This window comes from Ascidiella aspersa, chromosome 6 (genome assembly GCF_963924565.1).
Source record: "Ascidiella aspersa chromosome 6, kaAscAspe10.2, whole genome shotgun sequence".
Lineage (NCBI taxonomy): Eukaryota > Metazoa > Chordata > Ascidiacea > Phlebobranchia > Ascidiidae > Ascidiella > Ascidiella aspersa.
In genome coordinates this window covers 7,631,899-7,657,323 of record NC_139452.1, presented here as the reverse complement: position 1 = coordinate 7,657,323, position 25,425 = coordinate 7,631,899, and positions in this window count along the sequence as shown.

Below are 25,425 nucleotides of genomic sequence, written 5' to 3'. Positions count from 1 at the left end.
TTTTAGGAAATATTTTGGCAGAAGAACAATTGTTCAATTGTATGCCTGGCAGCAACAGCATATTCATTACATACTGTTCTTTCACTTTGTATTTAATGTGTGTTTACTATGCAGTATCTTGTTAGGAAAAATAATGCTCAGTAAATTAACAAAACAAAGTTGAACAGTTTGGTTGGTAACATACTAACTTTTTTCATCGGAATGCTGTCGCAAACCTTGAGCCTTGTGCTACAATTTGCCCGAGGGGAGCATTCGTCTTCAAAATAAAGACATTCCACTTTTCCGTCGCATCTACAGTGATGGTAAAAACAAATTCTTTCTAAAGATCAAATACTTAAAAAGCCGAAAATGTGGACGCATTTCTGCTACGTTTGCACTCAGAGTTTTCTTTCAACTAACGCAATCTTCCCTTGTTTTTTATTTTATTGTGTTTCCATCAGTGTTGTTATGACTTAACCCAATGACTTAACTTAGAAAACTTAATTTACTGTTTCATTAGGGCAAAATGGCTTGACTGGAATATAGGAGTGAAACATATATATCATAATAAAATCGAAACAAACTGACTGTAGGTTTAGGCCTACAAAATTTTGTCTTTAGTTTGATGTTTGTGTACAATTTAAACTATATTCTCAGTTTAGGTGTCTCAATGTGAAAATTTAATTTACCCGAAGGCGTTCTCCACAAACGCTCCTTCAGCGAATGAGGTGAATCCAAGAATATCAGCCAACGTACGATGTAAGGGAGTAATCAGGTCACAAACGAAGTTCTTCGAACTTTTTGCATTGACAAGTTTTTGATTTTCAGCGCAATACAACTCGTCTGATTTGGATGTTGGGCAATCTACCACGCCATCGCAAAATTTATTTATTTCCAAGCAGTTTGAATCGCACCTGAAATGCCCAACGCTGCAGTTGCGACACGCAGCACCCTGTAGGTCCGTATTGTAACACACGTTTGAGCAGACTTCAGTAAGGACAGTCGTATTAAAACCATTCGAGCAGAGGCACTCGTCGGAAAGGTCTGGACAGTCGATTATCCCATCACACAACTGCCTCTTGGCTATGATGGTCTTGCCGTCCAAGCACATTGAGCACAGAAACTCGCCTCTGTCATCGAAGCATATATCGGATCCGTCGTCGCACCAAGGCAACTGGTCGTGTAAGGCCCATTGAGGCACTGAGCAGTATTTCTTGCCGGTAGGCGAGTTTAAAACTAGTTTTTGGCACTTGAAGCCTGGCATCCAAGTAATATCGTCGGCGCCATTCGGGCAGTCAGTTAACGCGTCACAGGAATACTGCCAAGACAGGCAAGTGCTTGGCTGGTTCGGGCAGCGAAACATCTTCGGACCTTGTTCTTTGCAACTCTCGATCTCGTCGCTACAATCCCCGCAGTTGTCGATTCCGTCGCATAAATACTCAAGAGGAATACATCGACGCGATGAGGCGCATAAGAACTGGTTTGCCGAACAGTTTGTTGGTTGCCTAATCACCTTTTCATCGCTTCCGTCTGGACAGTCGCTTACTTTGTTCCCAATCCAGGTATCGGGAATGCATCTTCCGCTATCGAGGCAATGAAACTCGTCTCTGTTGCATCCAAGTTGCTCAAGCTCGTCGGAAGAGTCGCCACAATCCGAGTATCCGTCTCTTACCCTATACCGCAGCACGCATCCGCCGCTATCTTTGCAGCGAAACTCGGTTACATTATTACAGGAGCTCAACGGCGCCACTTCGTCACTTCCCGTTCCCGGACAATCGGTAATGTTATCGCGGACCCACGCCCGCGGAATGCAGCGCGCCTTCTTTAAGCTACTTCCGACTGGAAGATGGCAGCGCACCTCCGAGCTCGTGCAGGATTCGAACCCGCGCTCCTCGTCACTTAAATCGTTGTGGGACAAAGTGTCGCAATCCCTCTCTCCGTCCATCACCATCCACCTCGGGATGCAGCGGCGAGTCTTGCGGCAAGTGAATTCTGCGGCACCAATTTATGAAGGCAATATCACAAAAGTTATGATTTTTGGATATGTAAAAATGAAGTTCAGCATTTATTTCACTACGCCTTGCCCTCACGACTTAAAGAAAACATGAGAAAGCAACTAATATTGCAAACCTCCAGTTAAAAAAATATGTTTAAAAGCTTATGTCGTATGCGACGTATCTAACCTTTATCTTCTCTGCACCCGAGTATCACGTTTCTTTTACGAACACATCCGTCCACCGCAAACTGCCTCGGAACGCAACGGAAACTCGATCGGCAAGGAAATTCGTCGTCCGTGCAATTTATTGCTGGAAGGTAAATTCGTCGCCTTGAGTTAAAGCGGACCATGCGTTTCTATGCGCACAACTTCATTAATTGAGTTGAGGCATCCAAACACATTAAGGGCACATTTTTATCTACGGTTTCCCAAAGGAAGTTTGAAAATTAAACATTATTAAAAATAAATGCTATGTTTTCTCATTTCTTAGTACACCCAGGGGTTAGCACTATTACAGGGGGACAAACTCAAGTCTTACTGAGAACCCTGTGACATATTTGGATTACGTCTGTGAGCCGCAACAACAAACCTAAGAAACAAAAACGTTTTAAAATGATCAATATAGGCCTATTTAATGTATCTGCAATAAGCTGTTAACAGTATTTCTTTTCGTTTGCTGGTGGCACACCTGCGCTGATTTACTTGTAGATACACACACTAACTTTTAGCAGCATTTATAAATATATAGTGATAGAGTGGTATGGGCGCCCACAGAAATGTTTTCTAGCTCAGAAAGTGCCACGAATCCGGAAAACGTTGCAAATGTTACGACTGTAATTTGCGACAAAGGCACCAATAATCATTGTTTTTTTCTTGATTTTAAAACCATAAAAAAGTGTTCAAAAGATCAGTATATCCACCCAGTTAAGCAAGAATTTTAAATATTCAAACGTTGTATGCGCCTCAGCTGCAAAACGTGTGTATAGGTTGCATGTATGACACAACTTACTTAGACAAAATCTTTCATTTTTAAACAGGCAAGCTGGCCAATTTTAAATAAGATATTTAGGTTTAATGACAGTTAATTAGCAATAGCACAAGACAATGGTGTTAAAAAGGATGAAATGTGGAAGATAATTTGAGTTCTTGCCGAAAATTTAAAACGATTCGCGGGCCTCACAAAATTTAACTTTGTGATGTCATTCCTGAAAAATTTCCCGGCTCCCCTAAACGAAAATCCTGGGCTCTTTCCTGGTGGACATATATAATTAATTTTTAAAGCTTTTCGACTTGTGTTGGATTCATGGTAAAATCAATAGTCTACACTGCTCAGTGTATATCAAGTCTTGCTATGATAATAATATGTGGCATACGTGAGCGCTGGTCACTCCCATCAGCGCAGTCGATTCTGGAGTCGAGGACATGCTGTCTTTGCACGCACTGCAAATTGTCGCAGAGGAAAAATCCATCCTCCGCCCGACACGAGGAATCACGCCTTCGGATCGCCAAGTAGTGGCCCTCAACTGGAATTTGTAATATACAAGTATAAACTTTAAAACTTATTTTTAACATTAACCAATTATTATACACGACAGCAATTATGATGTTGCTATATTGGCTGGGCTTAAATAGACTAGTAGCTCAAAAGCCAATCATGGACCAACAAAAATCTACTCACCGAAAACAGTTTTGAATTTAGTTGAGATTACCAGGAAGCAGATAATTGGATAAAGAAAATCGAGCATGTTATATAATAGGCCTGTTGCTGAAAGCTAAAATATTGATCGTTTTTTCTTGTACTTTGATTCGTGTTATTATTATTTATTTTAACCTTGGTAGACTAGTCACCCTGAAACAGGAAACCATATTTAATTGAACTAAACTCATGAACGAAAACATATTCTTCGTAATTTACTGCGGCATAAGGTATAAAAAACTAAATTGTTTAAAGCTACTCACTATATGGCTAAGTTTGAATATAGGCTGGCAACTTTGGAAACATAAACTTGTGGTTTGGAGTTGCTCGTTGACGCATAGAAACGTGACTTTAGTGGTTAGCTGCACCAAGCACAATGGCACGTATCTATGGGTGTTTACCAGAAAGTTAAGCGTGGATCATTCAACGGCCTTATTTTTCATTTCGTAATTTGGACGGCATGACGCAAGACTTTCTTGTACTGGCGCCATCTTAAGTCTGTATCATGTAATATAATATAGTCCGAAAATTGATTCAAATTTCTTATAATAAACTAAACGTAAAAAGAAGTAAAGTCTTGTAAGGTCGCCCGTGCGAAGCAGATGGAAAAAAATATAAGTAAAAAATCAACACCACTGTAGCTTATGGCGTATTGATATAAACGTCCTATTAGAGTATAAGACCATGGTCGTTCTACATTACATAATTTCAAACAGACTTTATAACAAAACAACCATTAACCAATATAAAGCACTGTGCCGTTATAGTATAAACACTGTGCACTTGATTAAGTTAGATGACATATTTTAGGCGTTGACATGAAAAACATAATTATCGCCATTCAGATTCACCCGTCTTGGGAGGTAAGACATTATGATGTTGTAAAAGCCGAAACAGATGCCACTTTGCGTTTTATTATTATCCTTTATGTGTTATACTTTGCAATGAGACATCGCAGGATTTGTCACTGTTGTAGTGGTTGCGGGAAATTTTGTTAGGATTAGGCAGCGGTCACGCCAAACACTCCTGGCCGCGTTTTGATAAATGTCCAGAATTTTCTGTGTTGTTATTTCGTGTGTTGGATGCGTGATTTCAAGTCACTTTACTGATCGTATGTCACAAAAGCTTAACTACCAACATCTGGCCGATGTAAGCTATATAAGGGCAAGTAAAATCGTTATAAATAGCAGTCGACGTTCTGTATATTTCGGAGTCGAATGCGCTCGTTTATGAGTGAATATTACTACACATTTTCTATGTACAGTGTATAAGTACTGATTTGCTTTTTGTTCTTTGTAATTGTTAAATTCTTTCATATCTTCCACACTCCTATATTGATATGTACTAGTCGAAATTTCCTCAGTTTGGCTGTTTATAACGTCTCATTTTACACTTGTGTTTAAAACTGTCTGACAAGTTTACACATCGTATAGTGACTTAATAGTAACTCAATATGCAGTAAACATTTTAATGCGTATTACAGCAACTGGTAAAAGTAAGCAGTAACTATCCGGACGCCGTTCCTTCCTTGCATATTCGTGCACTACATCGAACAAAAACCTCAGGTGTTAGAAGTTTACGTTTTTTAGAACGTCCTTTTACGACGTAACTTTCTGACTTCATCTCTGAAAATTTCCATGTACCTATTGCGGTAAGAAAATTTATTATCGTTACGACAAAAAATTTATTTTACTTTCACCCCTCATTATAAACAATCGTGAATCATAAAAGTTATTTTCGAAAAGAAATAGGAAATAAATATTACCACAAAGAAACTATATAGGTACATGTAGTCTTAGAAAGGCTTCTATACCAAAAGACAGACATTTAGTTGCAATAATTTTTTTGTTTTCTAAATATAGATATGACAGCTTAAACTTACATGCTACGATTAATGATGCTAGTGCGACACATCTATAGGGTAACAAAAGATTCGACACAATCCGTTCACAACGCGCAACAATAATCTAAACTCCTGAAGTCGTTTTATGGGAATGCAAATTTTCATCTTTTGTCGATTGAGATCGCTCATCAGAAACAACGGGTTGAGTGTTCATACGAAACTTGGATAATTGTGCTCGGCAAAAACCCAAAGCAATCGGTAAGGTATCGGAGTAAATTATTGGATTTAAAGCGCTGTTAATTGGCAACAGGATAACGGCGGAAAAGGCGTAAGCGAAGGAGGGCATGACCACTCCGCCCATACTTAGGAAAGTCATAATGCAAATGGGCATCCAACAGCACATATCGGTTGCAATAAGGAAAGTGATCTTGCGTTGCATTGTAGCATTTCTAGTAGAAGAATCAGCCGCAGAGCGAATGTCTGGTGTCTGTGTAGATCTTCGGTATATAATGACATATGCTACTAAAATATATAGCAAAGAAACGAAGCTAAACGTGATTGTCACAGCTGAGAAAATGTTGAAACCTGACTCGTCGCCTGACAAGCGATAGATCTTAGGTATACAGACGCCGTTAGCGCTATAATAACCGTGAAAGCCTAAAACATCAGTGGTTTGATTAGGAAAGTTTTTCGATAGAAACCGAACTAATCCGCCCCAGTCCAGCGGTAAATTAGAAGTCTCATTTCCTGGCTGAAGTGCGTTTAAGCGCAATGCAAACTGCTCCAGTTCGTAAAGTTTCACTGTTCCTTTTTTGAAGTAAGGGCTTTTGGCAATCAGCATGTCTGTCACCATATACGTTGATAAAATATCGCTCAAGGGCATGAGAGCAATGAACAAAGCAGCTGCCCAAATGGCTGCAAGACACCCAGCAGCCACCCTAACTCTCAACTGACGGCTTTTAAAGGGCCACAGGACTCCATAGAGGCGATAAGACGTGAGAAGGATAAGTGTGAAGACGGATGCCTCGCTTGACAAAACTATGCTCACTCCCAGCGCACTGCAGGAAGAACTCGCTCGCCAGACCAAGTCTTCCAAGCAATAGTTTCCCGAAAACTCAGCCGACTTGGCGCCCAAGCCGAAAAGGCAACAGCCCATCAGCAAATCGGCAAAGGCGAGATTAAGAACAAAGATGTTGTTAATAATCGAAACAGACGATGCCTCCCGTTTTCGAGATTGGCGAATGAATCTGGTTGTCTTGAAGATTACGGCGCCATTTCCGAAGAAAGCCAAAATAGCCATAAGCCAAACGAATCCGCGGAGGACAGGCGACTTGATCATTTCGGTTTTGGAGGAAACAGCACTCTTGTCTGCAAAGTCCTCCGGACATTCGTCGGATGAGTCCGTGCAATCCATCTTCCCGTCAAGGACCTAATAAAATTATGTAAACTTCAACTATAGCAGAGTTTGTGTTTGTCATTGTTCTAGCATAACGGTGTTTGTTTCGCCCTTGTAAATATTGATAACATCTATATGTAAAAACTGGAATTTTAATGTTAACGAGCTTTTGCATAACAGTGCATTATCAGGTCAGAGCAAGAAGAAAACGGTGAAAAACAAACAAATTAAAGGCGCAAACGCATAGGGTAAAAGGCGATGAAAGTTATACGGTCCAACAATTCACATATTGGCGCAGGTTTGCTGATATGGTTTGACCAAGCAGGAGCATAGGTATCAGCGCATCTATTGGTTGGATATATTTAAATAGCTTGATGCGCCTTGAAACCAAAATCACGATTAAGTCTGGCGTTAAATGCATTTATCTTTTATAACGTGTTGTTAAAGGGCGAGTTTAATGATGCATAAGAGTGTAAATATTTTTTTAATTATGGCGACTCTGAGGTCTTTTAGGTTGTGCAACTATATGCAATGTAGCTTTTGCTCTAACACCTCTCCAACCTAAAACTTAAACGAACTATGCGCAGCACTTAAGGTTACATTTTTATTGCGTTATATTTTGATGTAACTTTGTGGTGTTATGGTTATGACGTAATTTCGTGACGCTATCTCTGCGACTTGGTTCTTTCCTATTGAAAGGGCTCACAGCATTTAGTATAGTTATAAATATCGATGAACAGCCATTTGTAAAATAGATTATTTTATTGTTAAAAAGGCGATGACGGTTCTAGTTAAGATTTGTTTGTTCTAGTTAAAGGTATAATCTATAACGTTGTAAAATGTTAACACAATGCCACCAACATACATGGCCGTTCGTTATAATGCTCGTACCTTTTCGCGGTCAACAAACAAAGGTTCTCCGTTTTTGCAATAGAAATGGGTGGATTTGTTGCAGTTCATTTCGTCCGTTTTGTCCTTGCAATCGAACTCTCCGTTGCAACGTTCCAACCAAGGAATACTAATCTTTGGTCTTGATCCTAAATAAATATTTAAATATCTGTATCTAGTGTGTGTTGTGTTTCTCATTTTATGTCGGTCTGTTACAATCCGTTTTGTGCAAACCCAAAAGTTTGTTCAGTGTAGCCTACCTCAAATAGCCTATACTTTCAACATTAGTTTAGGTTAATTAATATTGATAAAAACGAAAAGGCACCCCACGTCATTTGGCACTTTGAAATAAACTGTTTAGAAATGAGACAAATTAATTGTCATATAATAAATAAATTAGTTCAATCAATTAGAGTTCTCTCCTTTGAGTTTGAAATACTCAAAATGTGGAAATTTTCGCTCGGTGTACAAAATTGTAGGAATAACAAGTCGTGTGCATTTGTGCGTTTTTACCTGAGATCCACAGTACTTTTCCCGCGTCGCAGTAGAAACGATCGCAATCGATCTCGTCTTCCTTTTCGCTACATTCCTGAACACCGTTGCAAATTGAAGATCCCAGCACGTATTCCAGAAAACCGCCACACATGCGGTTCATTTCCTTGCCTGTCGCGTTGTACAACTTCGTCCATAAAGTGGGAATTACTATCTGGCGGTAAAGAAAGCGTAGCAGCAGGGTTAGATTTGTAACGCCTGATTTAACATTTCACTTAAAGTTGATGTGATAGTTGGCAGCAGGTAAAACTGATAGTTATCGTCGAGAATAATTTTTCATTTTAATTTATTAAACGTATTCCAATACAATTTATTTATATATATATATATACACATGTTTTTTTAAGAAATATTTTTGCCGAAATATTTTTTGCAGCAACAGCATATTCATTATATACCGGTCTTTCACTTTGAATTTAATGTATGTTTACTATGCAGTATCTTGTCAGGAAAAATAATTCTCAGTAAATTAACAAAACAAAATTGAACACTTGGGTATTCACATACTAACTTTTTTCATTGGAATGCTGTCGCAAACCTTGAGCCTTGTGCTACAATTTGCCCGAGGGGAGCATTCGTCTTCAAAATAAAGACATTCCACTTTTCCGTCGCATCTACAGTAATGGTAAAAACAAATTCTTTCTAAAATCAAATACTTAAAAAGCCGAAAATGTGGACGCATTTCTGCTACGTTTGTTTTCTTTCAACTAACGCAATCTTCCCTTGTTTTACATTTTTTTGTGTGTTTCCATCAGTGTTGTTATGACTTAAGTCAATGACTTAACTTAAGTAAATTGATTTACTGTTTCATTAGGGCAAAATGGCTTGACTGGAGTCAAGAAATGAAACATATATATCATAATAAAATCGAAATAAACTGACTTTAGGTTCAGGCTACAAAGTTTTGTTTTTAGTTTGATGTTTATCCTATACTATGTGTACAATTTAAACTATATTCTCAGTTTAGGTATCTTAATGTGAAAAGTTAATTTACCCGACAGCGTTCTCCACAAACGCTTCTTCAGCGAAAGAGGCGAATCGAAAAATGTCAGCCAACGTACGATGTAAAGGAGTAATCGGGTCACAAACGAAGTTCTTCAAACTTTTTGCATTGACAAGTTTTTGATTTTCAGCGCAATACAACTCGTCTGATTTGGATGTCGGGCAATCTACCACGCCATCGCAAAATTTATTTATTTCCAAGCAGTTTGAATCGCACTTGAAATGCCCAACGCTGCAGTTGCGACACGCAGCACCCTGTAGGTCAGTATTGTAACACACGTTTGAGCAGACCTCAGAAAGGACAGTCGTATTAAAACCATTCGAGCAGAGGCACTCGTCGGAAAGGTCTGGACAGTCAATTATCCCATCACACAACTGCCTCTTGGCTATGATGGTCTTGCCGTCCAAGCACATTGAGCACAGAAACTCGCCCCTGTCATCGAAGCAAATATCAGATCCGTCGTCGCACCAAGGCAACTGATCGTGTAAGGCCCATTGAGGCACTGAGCAGTACTTCTTGCCGGTGGGCGAGTTTAAAACTAGTTTTTGACACTTAAAGCCTGGCATCCACGTGATGTCGTCGGCGCCATTCGGGCAGTCAGTTAACGCGTCGCAGGAATACTGCCAAGACAGGCAAGTGCTTGGTTGGTTCGGGCAGCGAAACATTTTCGAACCTTTCTCTTTGCAACTCTCGATCTCGTCGCTACAATCTCCACAGTTGTCGATTCCGTCGCATAAATATTCAAGAGGAATACATCGACGCGACGAGGCGCATAAAAACTGGTTTGCCGAACAAGTTGTTGGTTGCATATTCACCTTTTCATCGCTCTCGTCTGGACAGTCGCTTACTTTGTTCCCAATCCAGGTATCGGGAATGCATCTTCCGCTATCGAGGCAATGAAACTCGTCTCTGTTGCATGCAAGTTGTTCAAGCTCGTCGGAAGAGTCGCCACAATCCGAATATCCGTCTCTTACCCTATACCGCAGCACGCATCTACCGCTATATTTGCAGCGAAACTCAGTTACATTATTACAGGAGCTCAACGGCGCCACTTCGTCACTTCCCGTTCCTGGACAATCGGGTATGTTATCGCGGACCCACGCCCGCGGGATGCAGCGCGCCTTCTTTAAGCTACTTTCGACTGGAAGATGGCAGCGCACCTCCGAGCTCGTACAGGATTCGAACCCGCGCTCCTCGTCACTTGAATCGTTGTGGGACAAAGTGTCGCAATCCCTCTCTCCGTCCATCACCATCCACCTCGGGATGCAGCGGCGAGTCTTGCGGCAAGTGAATTCTGCGGCACCAAGTTATGAAGGCAATATCACAAAAGTTATGACTTTCGGACATGTAAAAACGTAGTTCAACATTTTCTTCACTACGCCTTGCCCTCACGACTTAAAGAAAACATGAGAAAGCAACTAATATTGCAAACCTCCAATCAAGAAAATATGTTTAAAAGCTCATGTCGTATGCGACATATCTAACCTTTATCTTCTCTGCACCCGAGTATCACGTTTCTTTTATGGATACATCCGTCCACCGCAAACTGCCTCGGAACGCAACGGAAGGTCGATCGGCAAGGGAATTCGTCGTCCGTGCAATTTATTGCTGGAAGGTAAATTCGTTGCCTTTAGTTAAAGCGGACCATGCGTTTCTATGCGCACAACTTCATGATTTGAAATGAGGCATCCAAACCCATTAAGGGCACATTTTACTCTACGGTTTCCCAAAGGAAGTTTGAAAATTAAACATTATTAAAAACTAATGCTATGTTTTCTCATTTCTTAGTACACCCAGGGATTAGCACTATTACAGGGTGACAAACTCAAGTCTTACTGAGAACCCTGTGACATATTTGGATTACGTCTGTGAGCCGCAACAACAAACTTAAGAAACAAAATCGTTTTAACATGATCAATATAGGCCTATTTAATGTATCTGCACTAAGCTGAAAACGTTGCAAATGTAACGAAAGTAATTTGCAACAAAGGCATCAATAATCGTTGTTTTTTTCTTGATTTTAAAACCATAAAAAAGTGTTCAAAGGATCAGTGTATCGACCCAGTTAAGACAAAATTTTAAATATTCAAACGTTGTTTGTGCCTCAGCTGCAAAACGTGAGTAGGTTGCATGTATGACACAACTTACTTAGACAAAATCTTTCAGTTTTAAACAGGCAAGCTGGCCAAGTTTAAATAAGATATTTTGGTTTAATGACAGTTAATTAGCAATAGCGCAGGACAATGGTGTTAAAAAGGATGGAATGTGGAAGATAATTCGAGTTCTTGCCGAAATTTAAAGCATTTCGCGGGCCTCACAAAATGTAACTTTGTGACGTCATTCCTGAAAAATTTCCCGGCTCCCCTAAACGAAATCCTGGACTCTTTTCTGGTGGACATATATAATTTATTTTTAAAGCTTTTCGGCTTGTGTTGGAATGGTAAAATCAAAAGTCTAAACTGCTTATTGTATATCAAGTCTTGCGAAGATAATAATATGTGGCATACTTGAGCGCTGGTCACTCCCATCTGCGCAGTCGATTGTGGTGTCGAGGACATCCTGTCTTTGCACGCACTGCAAATTGTCGCACAGGAAAAATCCATCCTCCGTCCGACACGAGGAATCACGTATTCGTATCGCCAAGTCGTGGCTCTCAACTGGAACTTTGTAACATACAAGTATAAACTTTAAAACTTATTTTTAACATTAACCAATTATTATACACGACAGCAATTATGGTGTTGTTATATTGGCTGGGCTTAAATAGACTAAGTAGCTCAAAAGCAAATCAGGGGCCAACAAAAATCTACTTACCGAAAACAGTTTTGAATTTAGTTGAGATTACCAAGAAGCAGATAATTGGATAAAGAAAATCGAGCATGTTGTATAATAGGCCTGTTGCTGAAAGCTAAAATATTGATCGTTTTTTCTTGTACTTTGATTGGTGTTATTATTATTTATTTTAACCTTGGTATTTACCCTGAAACAGGAAACCATATTTAATTGAACTAAACTCATGAACGAAAACCTATTCTTCGTAATTTGCTGCGGCATAAGGTATAAAAAACTAAATCGTTTAAAGCTACTCACTATATGGCTAAGTTTGAATATAAGCTGGCAACTTTGGAAACATAAACTTGTGGTTTCGATTTGCACGTTGAAGCATAGAAAATGTGACGTTAGTGGTTAGCTGCACCAAGCGCAATTGCACGTATCTATGGGTGTTTACCGAAATGTTAAGGAAGGGTCATTCAACGGCCTTTTTTTTCATCTCGTACTTTGATTGGCCCGACGCAAGACTTCCTTGTACTGGCGTCATCTTAAGTCTGTATCATGAAATATAATATAGTCCGAAAATTGATTCAAAGTCCTTCTAATAAACTGAACGTGAAAGAAAGTAAAGTCTTGTGAAGTCGCCCGTGCAAAGCAGAAGGAAATAAATATAAGTAAAAAATCAACACCACTGTAGCTTATGGCATTTTGACATAAACGTCCTATTAGACCGCGGTCGTTCTACAATACACAATTTTAAACAGACTTTATATTAAAACAACAATTAACCAATATAAAGCACTGTGCCGTTCACTTATATTTGAGTTTGTGTGGACCAGCCCCAACTATCGATTTGAGTTAAAAAATGATCATGATAAATGGTCTTGATTAAGTTAAATGACCTATTTTAGGAGTTGAAATAAAAAACATAATTATCGTCATTCAGATTCCTCCGTCTTGGGAGGTAAGATATTATGATGTTGTAAAAGTCGAAACAGATGCCACTTTGCGTTTTATTATTATCCTTTATGTGTTATACTTTGCAATGAGACATCGCAGGATTTGTCACTGTTGTAGTGGTTGCGGAAAGTTTTGTTAGGATTAGGCAGCGGTCACGCCAAACATGCAGCGGCTGGCTGGGTGCATCATTTAAGCTGCCAACATACTCTTGGCCGCGTTTTGATAAATGTCCAGAATTTTCTGTGTTCTTATTTCGTGTGTTGTAAGCCTGATTTCAAGTCGATTTACTTATCGTATGTCACAAAAGATTAACCACCAACATCTGGCCGATGTAAGCTATGTAAGGCCACGTAAAAATCGTTAAAAATAGCAAGCGTCGTTCTGTATATTTCGGAGTCGAATGCGCTCGTTTATGAGTGAATTTACTAAATATTTTCTGTGTGCAGTGTAAGTACTGATTGCCTTTGTTCTTTTAATAGATAAATTCTTTCATATCTTCCACACTCCTAGATTGATATGCACTTATCGAAAGCTTCCTTAGTTTGGCTGTTTATAACGTCTCATTTTACACTTGTGTTTAAAACTGTCTGATAAGTTTACATATCGTATAGTGTTACATATCGTATAGTGACTCGCCGCAGCATTCCGAGGTGGATGGTGATGGACGGAGAGAGGGATTGCGACACTTTGTCCCACAGCGATCCGAGAGACAAGGAGCGCGGGTTCGAATCCTGCACGAGCTCGGAAGTGCGCTGCCATCTTCCAGTCGGAGGTAGCTTAAAGAAGGCGCGCTGCATCCCGCGGGCGTGGGTCTGCGATAACATCACTGATTGTCTGGGAACAGCAAGTGACGAAGTGGCACCGTTGAGCTCCTGTAATACCGCAAGTGAGTTTCGCTACAAAGATAGCGGCAGATGCGTGCTGCGTTATAGGGTAAGAGACGGATACTCGGATTGTTGCGACTCTTCCGACGAGCTTGAGCAACTTGCATGCAACAGAGACGAGTTTCATTGCCTCGATAGCGGAAGATGCATTCCTGATACTTGGATGGGGAACAAAGTAAGCGATTGGCCAGACGAGAGCGATGAAAAGGTGAATATGCAACCAACAACCTGTTCGGCAAACCAGTTTTTATGCGCCTCGTCGCGTCGATGTATTCCTCTTGAATATTTATGCGACGGAATCGACAACTGTGGAGATTGTAGCGACAAGATCGAGAGTTGCAAAGAGCAAGGTTCGAAGATGTTTCGCTGCCCGAACCAGCCAAGCACTTGCCTGTCTTGGCAGTATTCCTGTGACGCGTTATCTGACTGCCCGAATGGCACCGACGACATTACTTGGATGCCAGGCTTCAAGTGCCAAAAACTAGTTTTAAACTCGCCCACAGGCAAGAAATACTGCTCAGTGCCTCAATGGACCTTACACGATCAGTTGCCTTGGTGCGACGACGGATCTGATATTTGCTTCGATGACAGAGGCGAGTTTCTGTGCTCTCTGTGCTTGGACGGTAAGACCATCGTAGCCAAGAGACAGCTGTGTGATGGGATAATTGACTGTCCAGACCTTTCCGACGAGTGCCTATGCTCGAATGGTTGTAATACAACTGTCACTGAGGTCTGCTCGAACCTGTGTTCCAATACGGACCTGCAGGGTGCTGTGTGTCGTAACTGTAGCGTCGGGCATTTCAAGTGCGATTCAAACTGTTTGGCGAGAAATAAGTTTTGCCATGGCGTGGTAGATTGCCCGACATCCAAATCAGACGAGTTGTATTGCGCTAAAGATCAAAAACTTGTCGTTGCAAAAAGTCCGAAGACCTTCGTTTGTGACCCGATTACTCCCTTACATCGTACGTTGGCCGACATCCTCAAATTGGCTTCGTTCACTGAAGGAGCGTTTGTCGACAACGGTGTCGGGTAATTTTAATCCTAACAAACAAAATTCCTAATAGCGGGATACCAGTTTAAGTCGCACAAATACTGAGACACATTTTAAGTTTTTTTAACTGTCATTTTTACTATGAAAATATTTTTTTATCTATAGATGCGAGGGAAAAGTGGAATGTCTTTATTTTGATGACGAATGCTCTCCGCGGGCAAACTGTAACACAAGGCTCAGCATTTGCGACAGCATTCCAATGAAAAAAGTAAGGTTTGTTTTCTAACGGGTTATTTTTATTAAAAATATTTAAATGCATCTAAAACCAATATTAAGACTAAAACATTGAAGTACGCCTAAACAAATTGTTTTGAATTATGAATACACAAAAAAATAATATATGTTAATATCTAATAAGCCTTTAATGGGATTCAAACAATAACAAAATTAACTTACTCTAATAAATAAATTGCCCAGTTTTAGAGAAAACTTAGTGTTCATACTAGCTGATGTTAAATGTCACCCAAAGATTTACGTAGCGTAGCGGATTCTACCATTATACTTAATGCTGTATGTTTCTACAAGGGAGATTGACTGCCCGACAGGACTTCATCAAAACTAGGCAAAATAGCCTCGATATTTCAACCTGCGTATGTCGTTAGACTTCGTGATTTATTTTGCATTCCCAAATCCAGAATAACTGCGCTTTTCAGCGAATGCTCACAGCACAACACAACATGTCTTGTGAGCGTTTTCTACCGCTCAGGCGGTTAGAAGTTGTAGCGCAAAGTCGGGATAAAGCTGGTCAGTTTGTGACTAGGTTACTCAGACCCAACAAGTATAGAGGAAATCGAAGTGAAGTCTTGGAATATCAAGCGAACACACTGCAATTTCATGCACAGGCAGCCAATCGACATTGTCCTTAGAATACAGTTCTTTTCGTCAGATAGTAATGCCTCTTGTGTGGGCCAAGTCATACAAAGCTACGGGCTTGGAAATGAACCGAAATTTCCGGGGTTTCCTGGAGTACCGTTCGACGATTGGTGGGTTCGTCGATTTGCAACGGTGTTCAGGAATGCAGCAAAAGCGAGGACGAAATCGAATGCGATCACTTTTACTGCGACGCCGGAAGGGTTCCGTGGACTTCTGGTAAATGTTTCAATACCTTGTCTTGTCCAAGACATTTTGTCGCAATTGTTCGCCATTTAAGAAATTGGGCGCTGAACTCAAGTTCTGTAAGCGATGAAGCAATGTTTTTTTGTTTGGTTGCAAAAGTTATTTGACATGTCCAAATCGTTTTGCCATTCTCGAAAACGGGAGGCATCGTCTATTTCGGTTACTAACAACATTCTTGTTCTCAACCTCGCCTTTGCCGATTTGCTGATGGGCTGTTGCCTTTTCGGCTTGGGCGCCAAGTCCGGCTGAGTTTTCGGGAAACTATTGGTTTGGCGAGCGATTTCTTCTTGCAGTGCGCTGGGAGTGAGCATAGTTTTGTCAAGCGAGGCATCCGTCTTCAGCCTTATCCTTCTAACGTCTAATCGCCTTTATGGAGTCCTGTGGCCCTTCAAAAGTCGCCAGTTGAGAGTTAGGGTGGCTGTTGGGTATCTTGCAGCTATTTGGGCAGTTGCTTTGTTCATTGCTCTCATGCCTTTAAACGATAATTTATCAACGTATATGGTGACAGACATGCTGATTGCCAAAAGCCCTTACTTCAAACAAGGAACGGTGAAACTTTACGAACTGAAGCAATTTGCATTGCGCTTAAACGCACTTCAGCCAGGAAATGCGACTTCTAATTTACCGCTGGACTGGGGCGGATTGGTTCAGTTTCTATCGAAACACTTTCCTAATCAAACCACTGATGTTTTAGGCTTTCACGGTTATTACAGCGCTAACGGCGTCTGTATACCTAAGATTTATCGCTTGTCAGGTGACGAGTCAGGTTTCAACATTTACTCCGCTGTGACAATCACGTTTAGCTTCGTTTCTTTGCTATATATTTTAGTAGCATATGTAATTATATACCGAAGATCTGCACAGACACCAGACATTCGTTCTGCGGCTGATTCTGCTGCTAGAAATGCTACAATACAAGGCAAGATCACTTTCCTTATTGCAACCGATATGTGCTGTTGGATGCCTATCTGCATTATGACTTTTCTAAGTTTGGGCGGAGTGGTCATGCCCTCCTTCGCTTACGCCTTTTCCGCCGTTATCCTGTTGCCAATTAACAGCGCTTTGAATCCAATAATTTACTCCGATACCTTACCGACGGCTTTGGGTTTTTGCCGAGAACAATTATCCAAGTTTTGAATGAACATTAAACCCGTTGTTTCTGATGAGCGATCTCAATCGACAAAAGAAGGCAACTTTCCTTCCCCTAACACGACCTCGGCAGTTTAGATTAGTGCTCTTTAACCTTTTTTGGTTTGGTGAACCCTTAAGGTTGATCTAGAGAAGTCATGCACCCTGTTTACTTAAAAGGTAAACTGAGGTCAAAAAAATATCATCATGTCAATTAAACCGAGCGGAACTGCCGAAGTTTTACACACTGTCGGTGAGAGTTTATGGCTGCAGGCTGCTTGCGAATATTATATTGCATGTCTTAAAACACCATTCAAACAAACTTAACAAAATAGCAAAGAGACTGTTTAACGACTGTTTTGTCATTAAAAATCTTAAATATTAATGCTTCATTAAAAGTTTGTGATGCCCCCTTGTATACCTTTTCGTTGTGGTGCACCACATGCATATTTTGGTGGACCCTTATAGGGTGCACCGTGCACACCGGTTGAAGAGCACTGGTTTAGATTATTGTTGCAAGCTGTGCTAAATTACTTTTTCGTTACATTTGATAGAATTTTGATTTCCTCCAATATATGCAATGGCGGGTTTTGTTTTATGTCAAGTTAGACGCCATTATTTATTATTTAAATGAATGCAACTATTTACCATTTAGGTATTAGGCATTGTTTTATTCTTAGTTAATTTTGAAATAACGTGCGTAGCGTGTCCAGCAACTCGCACGCCATTATATGAGGCTAAAATCTAGTCTAATCGGGCGAACCGTGAAAATTTGGCGTTTTGTCTTTTAATTTAAAGGGATACGTGGCGTATTTGGCACATAAAATATATTTGCATATTGCTGGCATTCGCAGTCTAATTCAACAGGAATTGCGTTTTTTAGAGTTGATGAGTCACGCGATGCGACATGACATATTGTGCATAGCGCTTTTCAGCTAAATAGATTTTCTTAAAACAGACAAAAACATATTACTAACGAACAGAGGTTTAAAAAGTAATGCTTAAATAGCAATAGCCACATTGTCTGATTGCCTCCAGGATCCGCCTATTGTGTTTTGTGCAAACTCTTTGGCGTGGCAAAAATTCTCGACAATTTAATGCATCTTATGCTACTTTTTGTCAAAGTACAGAATCTGTAATGCGTCTGTGAGCTGAAGAGTTTGCGCACCTCGAATTTGGCCTATCACTAAATTATTATACACTTACAGTCACTGCAATTTTATACGCGTAATTAAACTATTCGCCTTTTTTCAGCCATTAAGTGTGAGCGCCCGAACTTACTTAGAATCCGAACTTATTTAGAATAGAAGTAGTAAACCGAAAAGTGTTATTACGTCGTGGGCCGTATGCTGTGCAGGTCTGGTGTATACTCATAAAGTTGCCTGTGACGACTGTGCACATACCTAATATAGGCTATGTGTGTTCCCTGTGGCTTGTTGATATAAGTTTTGACGTTATTTGCGAATATATTACGAAACGTCATTAAGAGGTAAGGATGGCAATATTCTTTGTATTTAACACTATTTTTGATTTGGGTGTAAATCATGGTAAGATTTTTTTACTAAAATATTAAAAAACATAAGTTTACTTACAGTATTTTAACCAAGGCAAACTAAATACACATATAGACTAAAGGTTGGCCTAATCCAGGCCTACACAACTCGTGCTAACAATCGTAACAAGTAAAAAAAACACCGCGGATGGATACTGGAGTAATAACTGGGATAACATGCATGTATATAATGTTTTCGGTGGAACTCCTAATATGCAGCTGAAATAAAGTAAAAAAATATTTTGTTCGACTTTTGTTTGTTCCTTGAGGGGTAAGGTTGGAAATGTGTTACTTTCAATACAAAAGATACATCACAAAGATTTTATCGATTTACACAAAGTCAAAGAAACGCCTTTATATTGTTTAAAGCTGGCAAAAAATATTTTAGATGACGGAGGGAGAAAGATGTTTGCATTGGAACATAAGCAAAAATGCAGATTGGGTGCCATGTCGACGTGGCTTATTTCCAGTTATCTTCTGTTTGCTAAAAAAACATAGAAATTCTGTCCGAGTTTCACTAAAACATGATGCTAGTTTAATTTAAATTCTTCTGTCAAGTTGCTATTAGCCATTAAAGGTTTTTCTTACTTCCGTTAATTGCTTGATGTAAGCCGGAAGCTTTACCGTTTGACCATTCAACCGTACAGGCAAAACAGTGCAATTAAAAACTGCAAACCTATGTCTGTCATTTGTTTGTCCCAGTAAGGTTCAATACAGGGGTCGGCAACCTTTTTCTAGTCGTGGGTCAAAATCAAACTCAGAAAGGGCTCTGTGGACCGCACAAAATGTTAACTAAGAATTGTATTATTAAAATGTTAGAACAGCAGTGAATCAGGCGGGCCTCGGATCTTTTTTGCACTTTCAGACGTGTATAATTACGTTTAAAGAGCCAGTAAAGTGTTGCCGCAAAGCGTGAAAAAAAGCGTTTGTTTGGTATAAAATTCGAGTTCACACGTTATCCATATTATTAATGAAAAGTGTAATAAGACTACTTTAAGGTGAACGCGATAACATTTAGAGTTAATCCAAGTAAGAGTTGGTTAACGTTTTTTAAGTTCGGGCGCACCTGGCGAGCCAACCAAGCGCGATTTTTTTTGGTAAACCGGCATTTCTGTTCATTTTCTTGCAAGTTTTATCACATTGCTGAAAGTAAAAAATAAAAAAAATGGTTAAAAAATATGATCAATATCTGCAAACGTTTCGGCAATTTCTTTTGCCATCATAAGTGCAGTAAGCAAAAGAAATTGCCGAAACGTTTGCAAATAAAAGAATGAATCTTTTATCTATTATATGATCAATATCGTTTTCCACTTTTCCGCGACGCACTATAGGCAGTCTTGCACGGCGCAACTATAAAGTATCGCTGATTTAGTTAAAAAGACAGCATAAAAACGTACAAACCGGATGTAAAAAGATCATTCGCGCAAAGCACGAAAATTTTTCGAACTTAGGTAGCTAAAATAGTCAAAAAGTATGTGAAATGGACTCGTGGCTAATTTGTCAAACAGGCGGCGGGCCGGATGAATTATATCCGCGGGCCGAAGGTTGCCGAACCCTGGTTTAACATATGACGTTATGGTGTGCTCGCTATATGTTATTGCATTAGCTGCACATTAAATACTTCATATATACAATTTATTATTTTAATACAAAAACGCTTTAAAATCGAATACATAACCGTGCTATTTACAAACAATAAAACGATCGCTCAGTCCGTTGTCTGTTTCGGAATGTTTATAGCCTATACCCTCATAATCTCATAAATTAAATTTAGAACAACAGAAAAAAAAATGAAATAAATAGTCGCAAGACAACCCTATGAGTGTGCAGTCTACAAACAGAATTTCACATAAGACAAAAAATAACAAAAATGTTTTTTTCTACTGGAATAATAAACACAACATTTGAACTTGCATTAAACAAAAGATGCTACAGCATCACAACCTTAACGTGTAGTCAAAAGTTCAAAACTTGAACAAACTTCTATACTGCACAGCGAGTATAAAAATCTATAGTCCTGAAGTCGTGTAAGGGGAAGGCAAGTTGCCTTCTTTTGTCGATTGAGATCGCTGCTCAGAAAAAACGGGTTTAGTCTTGGTGCGGAACATTGAAAGATGCGTTCGACAAAAACCTAAAGCGATTGGTAATGTATCGGAGTAAATTATTGGATTTAAAGCGCTGTTAATTGGCAACAGGATAACGGCGGAAAAGGCGTAAGCGAAGGAGGGCATGACCATTCCGCCCATACTTAGAAAAGTCATAATACAGATGGGCATCCAACAGCACATATCGGTTGCAATAAGGAAAGTGATCTTGCGTTGTATTTTAGCATTTCTAGGTGCAGAAGCCGAAGCTGAACCAATGTCTGGTTTGTGTGCAGATCTTCGGTATATCATGACATAAGCTACTAGAATATATAGCAAAGAAACGAAGCTAAACGTGATTGTCACAGCGGAGTAAATGTTGAAACCTGACTCGTCACCTGACAAGCGATAAATCTTAGGTATACAGACGCCGTTAGCGCTGTAATAACCGTGAAAGCCTAAAACATCAGTAGTTTGATTAGGAAAGTGTTTCGACAGGAACTGAACCAATCCGCCCCAGTCCAGCGGTAAATTAGAAGTCTCATTTCCAGGCTGAAGTGCGTTTAAGCGCAATGCAAATTGCTCCAGTTCGTAAAGTTTCACCGTTCCTCGTTTAAAGTATGGGCTTTTGGCAATCAGCATGTCTGTCACCATATACGTTGATAAAATATCGCTCAAGGGCATGAGAGCAATGAACAAAGCAACTGCCCAAATAGCTGCAAGATACCCAACAGCCACCCTAACTCTCAGCTGACGACTTTTGAAGGGCAACAGGACTCCGTAGAGGCGATAAGACGTGAGAAGGATAAGTGTGAAGACGGATGCCTCGCTTGACAAAACTATGCTCACTCCCAGCGCACTGCAAGAAGAACTCGCTCGCCAGACCAAGTCTTCCAAGCAATAGTTTCCCGAAAATTCAGCCGACTTGGCGCCCAAGCCGAAAAGGCAACAGCCCATCAGTAAATCGGCAAAGGCGAGGTTAAGAACAAAGATGTTGTTAATAATCGAAATAGACGATGCCTTCCGTTTTCGAGAATGGAAAATGAACCTGACCGTCTTGAAGATCACGGCGACATTTCCGAAGAATGCTAAAATAGCCATGAGCCAAACGAAGCCACGGAGGACGGGCGACTTGATCATCTCGGTCTTGGAGGAAACGGCGCTCTTATCGGCAAAGTCCTCCGGACATTCGTCGGATGAGTCCGTGCAATCGATCTTCCCGTCAAGAACCTAAGAAAATTAAAAAAAACATCAACTAACAGAGTTTGGGTTTGTCATTGTTTTAGCTTAAAGGTGTTTGTTTCACCGATGTAAATGAAGTTGTAGGCAACCTGAAAGATGAAAGATATAATAGCCTTTATTGCTTTGCAGGAATTGATAACAAATATATGTTAAAACTGAAAACAAATGGCACTTTTGAAAATTTGTATTTAGTGTTAATGAGCTTTTGTACAATAGTGCATCATCAGGTCAGAGTAAGAATATACGGTAAAAATGTGCAAACGCACAGAGTAAAATGCGATAGAACATATTCGGTCAAACAATTCACATATAGGCGCAGGTTTGCTGATGCGTGGATCCACGCAAGAGCATGGGTAGCATCGCATCTCTTTATGGGATATATGGCTTTGTCACGCCGAAATTGGTCCGGTCGGATCGATTTTGGTCGTAATCAAGCGCCAAACTGGTCGGGTCGGATCGATTTTGGCGTTGGAACAGCCGCTAAAACAGGTCTGGCTAAGGTTAGGGTTAGCGTTAGGGGATCCAGTTTAGGCCTAGCCGGACCGGTTTTAGCGGCTGTTCCAACGCCAAAATTGATCCGACCGGATAAGTTTTGGCCCCGGACCAAATTTCGCGTTTCAGCTACATGTTAAAAGGCTTGATGCGCCATGAAACCAAAATCACGATTAAGTCCGGCGTTAACACATTTATCTTTTGTAACGTTTTGTTAAAGGGCGATCCTCTCAAAGGTGCGTTATAGTGTAATTGTTTTTAATAAAGTCGACTCTGAGGTCTTTTAGGTTGTGCGCTTATATATAATGTAGCTTTGGCTTTGAAAGTAACACCTCACCAACCTAAGACTTAAACGAACTGTCTGGAGCACTTAAGGTTACATCTTTATGGCGTTTTACGTTTTTATGTAACTTTGTAGTGTTATGGTTATGACGTAATTTCGTGACGCTATCTCTGCGACGTGGTTCTTTCCTATCGAAAGGGCTCGCAGCATTTAGTATAGTTATAAATATTGATGAACAGCAATTCATAAATTCAATTATTTTATTTATAAAAAGGCGATGACGGTTTTAGTTAAAAATTGTTTGTTGAAAGTATTAACTATAAATTTGCGAAATATAAACACAATGCCACCAACCTATGGCCGTTTGTTGTGATACTCGTACCTTTTTGCGATCAACAAACAGAGGCTCTCTATTTTTGCAATAGAAATGTGTGGATTTGTTGCAGTTCATTTCGTCCGTTTTGTCCTTGCAGTCGAACTCTCCATTGCAACGTTCCAACCAAGGAATACTAATCTTTGGCCTTGGTCCTAAATAAATATTTATTTATCTGTGTCTAGTGTGTGTTGTGTTTCTCATTTTATGTCGGTCTGTTACAATCCATTTTGTGCCAAGAGTTTGTTCAGTGTGACCCCAAATACCCTAAGTTGAATACAATCTGAGTTTTCGCCTTTGGGTTTGAAATACTCGAAATATGTGGATATATTGGCATTTGCGATTTCTCGCGGTGGATTTGCACTTCCTGAAGAACAGATGAGGTCAATGACCTGGGGTAACCTGAAGACCAGGTGAGGACAATGACCCGGGGTAACCTAATGACCTTGCATGGGGCAGGTATTGCTAATCAACAGCCAACAGTGAAGCTGGAACTTTTGTAATCCAACTAAAATGGAACGTAATTCCCTTTCGTGTCGTGTGCTTTTATGTGCTTTCACCTGAGATCCACGGCACTTTTCCCGCGTCGCAGTAGAAACGATCGCAATCAATCTCGTCTTCCTTTTCGCTACATTCCTGAACACCGTTGCAAATCGAAGATCCAATCACGTATTCCTGGAAACCGCCGCACAAACGATTCATTTCCTTGCCTGTCGCGTTGTACAACTTCGTCCATAGAGTGGGCATTACTATCTGGCGGTAAAGAAAGCGTAGCAGCAGGGTTGGATTTGTAACGCCTGATTTAATATTTCACTTAAAGTTGATGTGATAGTTGGCAGTATGTAAAACTGATAGTTATCGTTAAGAATAATTTTTAATTTTAATTTATTAAACGCATTTCTATACATTTGTTCAATTGTATGCCTGGCAGCAACAGCATATTCATTACATACTGTTCTTTCACTTTGTATTTAATGTGTGTTTACTATGCAGTATCTTGTTAGGAAAAATAATGCTCAGTAAATTAACAAAACAAAGTTGAACAGTTTGGTTGGTAACATACTAACTTTTTTCATCGGAATGCTGTCGCAAACCTTGAGCCTTGTGCTACAATTTGCCCGAGGGGAGCATTCGTCTTCAAAATAAAGACATTCCACTTTTCCGTCGCATCTACAGTGATGGTAAAAACAAATTCTTTCTAAAGATCAAATACTTAAAAAGCCGAAAATGTGGACGCATTTCTGCTACGTTTGCACTCAGAGTTTTCTTTCAACTAACGCAATCTTCCCTTGTTTTTTATTTTATTGTGTTTCCATCAGTGTTGTTATGACTTAACCCAATGACTTAACTTAGAAAACTTAATTTACTGTTTCATTAGGGCAAAATGGCTTGACTGGAATATAGGAGTGAAACATATATATCATAATAAAATCGAAACAAACTGACTGTAGGTTTAGGCCTACAAAGTTTTGTCTTTAGTTTGATGTTTGTGTACAATTTAAACTATATTCTCAGTTTAGGTGTCTCAATGTGAAAATTTAATTTACCCGACGGCGTTCTCCACAAACGCTCCTTCAGCGAATGAGGTGAATCCAAGAATATCAGCCAACGTACGATGTAAGGGAGTAATCAGGTCACAAACGAAGTTCTTCGAACTTTTTGCATTGACAAGTTTTTGATTTTCAGCGCAATACAACTCGTCTGATTTGGATGTTGGGCAATCTACCACGCCATCGCAAAATTTATTTATTTCCAAGCAGTTTGAATCGCACTTGAAATGCCCAACGCTGCAGTTGCGACACGCAGCACCCTGTAGGTCCGTATTGTAACACACGTTTGAGCAGACTTCAGTAAGGACAATAGTATTAAAACCATTCGAGCATAGGCACTCGTCGGAAAGGTCTGGACAGTCGATTATCCCATCACACAACTGCCTCTTGGCTATGATGGTCTTGCCGTCCAAGCACATTGAGCACAGAAACTCGCCTCTGTCATCGAAGCAAATATCAGATCCGTCGTCGCACCAAGGCAACTGATCGTGTAAGGCCCATTGAGGCACCGAGCAGTATTTCTTGCCGGTAGGCGAGTTTAAAACTAGTTTTTGGCACTTGAAGCCTGGCATCCAAGTAATATCG